Raw genomic sequence first — 7,699 nt, forward strand, 5'->3', positions numbered from 1 at the left:
GGTCCCCTCCTCTTCTCCCTGTACACAAACTCACTCGGATCAGTCATTAGCCCGCATGGTTTTTCATACCACTGCTACGCTGACGACACCCAATTAATTCTGTCCTTTCCCCGCTCAGAGACCCAGGTCGTCGCACGCATCTCTGCTTGTCTAGCTGACATCTCTCAGTGGATGTCTGCTCATCACCTCAAGCTCAACCTTGACAAGACTGAGCTGCTCTTCCTTCCGGGAAAAGATTGTCCCACTCTTGACCTAACAATCAACATCGGCACCTCAGTTGTTTCCCCGACTCAGACTGCAAGGAATCTGGGTGTGACCCTACACTGTAAAAAAAAAACTCGTAAAAAAACGGTCAAAGTACTGGCAGCAGCGGCTGCCAAACAAAAACCCTTAAATTAAAGTAAAATACTTTAACTGAAATAAAGTGAATAAGCCATTAATTTACGGGAATTGTCCTTAAAGATTTTACAGGAAAACACTGTAATTTTACAGATGTATCCTCTCTTTTTACAGTCAATAACATTTAATAAAAGTACAGCACTAATATTTTAACGTGCAAACGCTGTAATTTTACAGATTTATCCTCTCTTATTACAGTCAATAACATTTAATAAAAGTACAGCACTAAAACTTCTACGGGCAAAAAACCCGTAAAAAAACGGTCAAATGACTGGCAGCAGCGGCTGCCAAACAAAAAACATTAAATTAAAGTAAAAATACATTAACTGAAATAAAGTGCAAAAGCAATTAGTATACAGAAATTGTCCTTAAAGATTTTAGAGGAAACTTTCCTCTCTTTTCAAAATCCATTGTCTTAAAATGTTACATTAAAATACCTTAAATAAAGTTCTGATGAGAAAAACTGTTTACATTTTTTTTTATTAGATTTGTATGATCAAACACTAAAATAAATACAGAACCTAAAGTTCTACAGCTAGAATACTGTTATCTTACAGCTTTTTTCTAACATTTTCCAATCAAACAGGTTCAACAAAATGACATCACAAAATGTTCTGTAGGAAACAATTACTCTGAAAACTTAAAATGAGTGCTGTCAAAATTATCGCTTTAACGGCGGTAATCCATTTTTTGAATTAATTGCGTTAAAATATTTAACATATTTAACGCATGTGCAGAATGGCCCGCCCCATACGTGACACCAGTGGCAGCGCCAGGGTATGGCTGGGGTAGGCTACACCCATACCAAGAAATGGCTTAGCCCCAGCATGAAAAATGATGTTAAAGTAAGCAAAATAAAGTCTGCCAACTCGCGCGGAGTAAATTGCACAGACAGCAGTTAGTAAGATTGATTTCAGCAGCCACGGTTTTGAAAACTTTTGTCACGTAGTGATCGTCTTCTCAATAGAACATCTTTGATAACGGCGTGGTGTTGTTGCAGGAAGTCCCGACGGAGAATACTTTTGCTGTAGTACAGGGGTGCACATAACTGGTACGCAGATTATGTGCGTAATCTGAAATGCGTACCGTCACTTGTGTCACAAAGCGCATTTGCTTACCGACGTACTTGTGAAGCTTTTCCAGAAGGCGGTTAGATCACCGGACGACAGAGTCGGTCTCCGTGTGCACAGACAGGGTTGCTGTTAACGTCGGTCTGTACAACGGAATTGTGCCCAAACTACGCCAACCGGCTACGGAGGGAGACTCCCCCCCCCCTTCACTGGAGAACTGCGCTAAAACAGCTGATCACAACGTTCACACTTTGTGGTCACGAAGTACTCCACTAGCCGCCCCTGTAGGATAAATGAATATTGGCTGCAAAAAACTTGAGGCCCAATCATGTTTCCTCTGTCCATTCTGCGCTACTGTAGACGTGGCAGTGCAACCTAGAGGACAAACCGATCAGAATCAGAAACGGGTTTATTGCCAGGTAGGTTCACACGTACGAGGAATTTGACTAGGGGTCGTGCACCACGACACACGACATACAAATTAAAAAAATTAAAAAGTACACAGATAGCGAACTATATTAAGAACACTGTAATAAAAATATAGTAAGATAGAAATAAAATAAAGCAGTAACTTACATCGAAATAGAATGCAATAAATTATAGAATATAAAATATGTGCAGTAAGCAATATTTAAACATTGCATTATTTACCATCCTGTGATCTCCATTATGTAATGCATAGAGTCTGCGTTGTGGCTGAGATAAAGTGTCAGTGGGGGGGGGTGGGGGGGGGCCTTGTTGAGGTGGCGAGAGGTTTTGGTCCTGATGGAGAGAGGTGTTGGTCCTGATGGAGAGAGGTTCTGGTCCTGATGGAGAGAGGTGTTGGTCATGATGGAGAGAGGTTTTGGTCCTGATGGAGAGAGGTTTTGGTCCTGATGGAGAGAGGTTTTGGTCCTGATGGAGAGAGGTTCTGGTCCTGATGGAGAGAGGTTCTGGTCCTGATGGAGAGAGGTGTTGGTCCTGATGGAGAGAGGTTCTGGTCCTGAGGGAGAGAGGTGTTGGTCCTGATGGAGAGAGGTTCTGGTCCTGAGGGAGAGAGGTGTTGGTCCTGATGGAGCGCAGCCTCCAGCCAGAGTGTTGTGTTGAAGGCAGAGCTGAAGTCCACAAACAGGATCCTGGCGTAGGTTCCTGCTGTGTCCAGATGCTGGAGGAGGAAGTGAAGTGATAACTATTAGTAAACCATAATGATGGATGTTATTATCAGCAGCTGCCAATAGATCCCCTACATCTTGTATGATGGACCTTTGAAGCACAAGCGCACGCACGCACTATTGTGGGAACAATCAAACGCACCCTCCCAGGCACTGCGTGTTAGCGAAGTACAACTGGGATTTCGAAGAGGAAGATATGCTTGGTCAATTCTTAAAGGGGACCTATCATGCAAAATGCACCTTTGGACGTCTTGTATACATGAATATGTGTCCCCGGTGTTCCAGGGAACTCACCAAGTGTCAGAAAACACAACCCTCTCTATTTTCCTCCTTCGCCAAATCTCTAAAAAAGTGGCTGAAACGGATCTGAAAAAAACGGATCCAGATTTCAACACTTTCCTACGTCACAAAGAGACGTGCTCCGCTTATTGGTCAACTCTCCACCTATCAGGGGAATGAGCCACGGCCACGTGCATTGCCGGGATCAATACCAACCATCCGGGAGCAGGCCAGTGAGGACACATCCAATTTTGAAGCTGTAAGTTTTTATTTAGCGGTGTTTTTCCTGATAAAGCTATCTCTAGCTTGTAGTATGTAGCATGTAGCATGTAGCTTCGCCGTATCAATGTCGCCTCAAACCCAAATAGTAATCGGTTAGGTGTTTATATGTTTTTATAACATGTTATGTTGTACGCTCCGCAGTCTTTGCTTTGTCTTTTATTTTAATTATCAGGCATTTGCTAACATGTTCAGACATACTGCAGTAATGGCGATCTGTGTGAAGGCTGTAAAGCCACGCCCTAGCCGATAACACAAGTATTTATTCTCCTATTTATTAGTATTTTGTATCCTCTAAAATCATATTGAGTAAGTTATAATAACAAACGTAATCTTCTGTAGGTAAGTGCCGTTTTTTGCAGCGTTATATGTAAAAGCTTTTGTGATTGTAGTCTGTAAGAACGATCAGATCTGTAAGCTAAGCTACGCTACGCTAATGAGACATGCCGTTTTTTGCAGCGTTATATGTAAAAGCTTTTGTATGTTTACTTGTTTACGCACATGAATATAAATGGGGGTGTGTGAGGATACAACACTGTGTATGTATGCGAGGGGGGACACACACCACGAGTAAAACGGAGCTAAAGCCCCGTTGGTCTGTTGTTGTTGACGAGGCCTTACCTAGCAACAGGCTAATTAGTGGCTAGCACTCATTACAGTCAGTCTACTGAGCTCAGCCCCTCTCCAACATATCATCTGTATTGAGTCAGAAACACAGCATGCACGTTACGGTTCAAAACTAACTCAGATTGGAAAAGGCTAAGCAAAGAGCTTTGCTAAATAGAGAGTCTTAAGCCCCATCTTTTGGGATTTCAGACGATATTTATCCAAATAGTATTTTCTCATCCTGAATACTAAATTGAGATGATTTTGTTCTAACTATGTTTTCTTCTTTACAGGCCAGCACCTCACATACTTACTAATTAGTGACAATTTGTACATCCTTTGCTATTATTTACATTTTTTTTTATCATGGCGGAAATGAAAGACTGTACCTGGCAGCCCTGCACTACAATGAAAACGCTGAGCGTGCACAAGCCACTACATCCACTGGAAACCCTCTATATAAACTGCAGTTCCCAAAGGCCAGGAAGGGAGAATGCAGAGCAAAACCAGTAAAGACTGACCCCACATTCCGTAAGTGTTTAAAATATTTATTATACAACTATTTACAAATATAAAATTAGAAAGAACTTTCAGTTTTTTACATGCATATACTAATCTAAACCACATTTTTTGTTGTGCTTTTTTTTAAACATTGCACAGGCTACGTGGCCAACTTGATGGACCTCATCTTCGACCAAGTCTTTGTGGACCCTGCACCATTATGAGCGACCTGACAGGGACGAGGTCATCGCCGGGTATGCTACACGGTTCAATTTGGCTGCTGTCTGAACCCAACATCGACATTTTGCGGATCAGGAAACTCCTGCCTCCTTGAGGACAACGCAGGCCGGAATCACCACTCTGATCCTGCGTCCAAGGAAGCCCCAGCACCAGCTCACAAAGCTTCTGTAGGCTAGATACCTGTGACGCCTGAAATCATTAAAAAAAATATTTTGTGTAATTTATACAAAATACAAGTACATTTCGTTTTTTTTTATGGGTTCAAAGAACCGTTGATTTTGACAATAAAGTTCCGAGTTGATATCAAATGTGTCGTGATTATTCATGTTTGGATGGGTAAAGAATATTCTGATTTCAAAAGCATAAGGTTGTGTGTGGACTTTTTTTGTCGTACACATGGGTGTGTTATGCCATTGCTGTGTAATAATATATATATATATAATAGTACATGTACAATGAAAGATTGCATAAAGCCATATACACCAGTATTTATTTCCATGAACAATATTAGCATTCGTTTTACAATTTCAGTCAAAAGAAACAAACCACTCACTGCTCTATTTGCCTCAACTGTAGTCCACCATGTTCAGCTCTGTAAATATTCAATGCATTCTGCAGGGAGAACACATTCAGGCACACAGGCTCCAATCCAGGATGGTCCACCATACAGGTTACAGAGTCCTCAAGTTCCTGAATCCGTCTTGACACCTAGTGTGATAAACATATTGAATGACATGTTAAAAATGCATTCTCTAAACAGACAACTTAGTGAAGCTATCAAAAATGTTACCTGTGGTATCTCCATGCAGCACACATTCTCCGTTCAGAAGGCATCGTGCCGCAATTTGCACATGTACACCTGTAGAAAGAAGTCAATAACTGAGCTTTTAAAAACACATGAAACTACACACACTGCTGACAACTGAGGTGTTGTTGGAGTTATACTTTTTATCACTCTAAGTTATTGAACTTTCCAACGGTTGTTGCACGATGTTGGAAGAAAAGGACTGTAAACTATTAATAAACGCAATGAGGCCATTGTATATATGCTGAAAATATGAATGTCTCCCTTTATAAATATATATATGTATCGCTGTTTTTGCGTTACAAGCTCTAAGTTATAAACTGTACACATAGCATTCTTGCTAATTAGCCAAAATATAAACGGAATAAGTAGCAATCATCGTAACAGAGTAAAATAAATAGGGACAACAGCTTGTCAACTAACCATTCAGAAACGTCCTGCTGCAACCGAGATCTTTGCACCTCCACCAAAACCTCCGCTGCTTCAGGGTCAATCTCTGGATCAAATTGATAATACGCTTGAACACATGCATTGCTTTGAGATGACATGTTTATTCCACACTCGTAATCACAGAAAGCATGGTAACGTGACTCTCGCCGGCGCATGCCCCGCTCTTCTGCAGGGGGGCGTGGTCAGCTGCTGCTCAGAATTTTCAAAGACAGGCTTGGAAAAGAGCGAAAATGAGCGAAACGAGGCATGGCTAAAAAATGATCTGTTTGGTATTTTGAAAAATAAAATGTATAAATATACCTTATATAGGTATGGTCATACACTATATCATTTAAATATAGCATGATAGGTCTCCTTTAATAAAAAGAAAAACCAACAAATTGAGCACTTGAGTTTTCATTAGCAGCGCCTAGCTACAGCTGCGGAGCTTTGGTAAATACCGCTAACAGTCTATTTCCTTAAAATGGTACATATCGCTGAATCTATATTTTTATCTTCAGGTGATGAAATCTGCATAATGTTCCTGTACAATAAGATTCGAGCATTTTGTAATCCAGTGAGGAAATTCAAGACCAGTAAATATTGATTGATTAAACAACACTAAATAAAATGTTAGTGTTTTCTTCAAACTCAAGACTCTCTGCTGCAGCTGTACCTTAAAAGACAAAACAATTGTCTGATGATCTTTGTTGAACAAGGTCTGATTGTCCTGTACATGTACAATGTGGGGTATTTTTAAATACTTTACTAAACCACATTCAATATTATGTTAGACACAAGTTAGTTATTACTCACATATCAAAGTCTTTTCATCTGCAAGATGGAAGAATAGCTGGGTGCTGCCTGGAGAGACTGATGAGGGACACAGGCTGGCGTCAGCAGCTTTCCACACAAAACCATCACATCTTCTCTTCCATAGTCTTCGCTGTCCACTGGTGCTCTGTCAAAAGAGTGAACATCACAGCTGTCATGTTAACCCTTTGTTACACAACATACAACCAACATGTGTCAAAAGTGACCCGAATTAGTTTTAATTGTAAATATATTTGCAATAAATTACTTTAACCATTCAGGATCCCAGGTATTCCTCAATTAACATGTTTTGGATCAACACCAATTCAAATTTGTATTTGTCCCTTTCTTACTTTTTGAATAAAAATCATGTTTGTATCACTACACTTCTAAGGCACAACATGGGTCAAACATTACCCGTATTCTTTTGCTATGTTATTTCATGCATGGCTGAGTGTTTCTTTACTACACATTTTCAAAAATAATTAATTTTAGCAGTGATTTGGACCAAGCATGTATGATGTAGTAATACAAAAAGTATTTTAGTTCACAGTGTGACATTAGCTAGTCATGTTAGCGTGTAATATATAGAGCAGAGCTAACTAGCAAATTAGCCGAACGTTAGCGGTTAGCTGTTTATGCTATGCTAGCTGTTGGCTACTGAACATTAACAAACTAGATTCCGCTGTAAGAAAGCTGTGAAACTTTACATTAAACTTGGCGACAACACTGTGATACCCCACTGCATGTTTATGTGTAATTCTCCCGTGTTGGAGACGAGAGGGTGGGGGGGGGCGGCACTGCAATAAACTGTAAACTAACGTTAGCAGCCGCATGTTAAGCCGGGTTTCCCGGGCGCAACATCTTGCAAGAAACAGCATCTCAGGGCTTCTTAACATTTAACAACCTATTAATTATGCATACCAACTTAACGGGAAGAAACTCAGCTAACTAGAAGAAGAAACGTAACCTTAAATAAAAAATAAAACATTCACAAACTAAGTAAGGATTATCTAAATACATGTTTAACTCCATTACAGTTGCAGGACTCACCAGATCTCAAGTCTTCTGTTCTTTGTTGACGTCCCGATGCTCATATTTAACGTGTAGATGTAAAAAGATCCCGA

General features: G+C 40.3%; 1 long non-coding RNA gene across 1 annotated transcript; it reads right to left on the minus strand.

Moving 5' to 3' along the window:
• Positions 1-2,445: 2,445 nt before the first annotated feature.
• Positions 2,446-7,699, minus strand: LOC117552869. Its single transcript, XR_004570046.1, has 3 exons — positions 7,626-7,699; positions 6,576-6,720; positions 2,446-2,613 (listed from the first exon to the last, which is right to left on the minus strand). It is a non-coding gene; the product is annotated as an uncharacterized LOC117552869 (long non-coding RNA).

This window comes from Gymnodraco acuticeps, unplaced genomic scaffold, assembly GCF_902827175.1.
Source record: "Gymnodraco acuticeps unplaced genomic scaffold, fGymAcu1.1, whole genome shotgun sequence".
NCBI lineage: Eukaryota > Metazoa > Chordata > Actinopteri > Perciformes > Bathydraconidae > Gymnodraco > Gymnodraco acuticeps.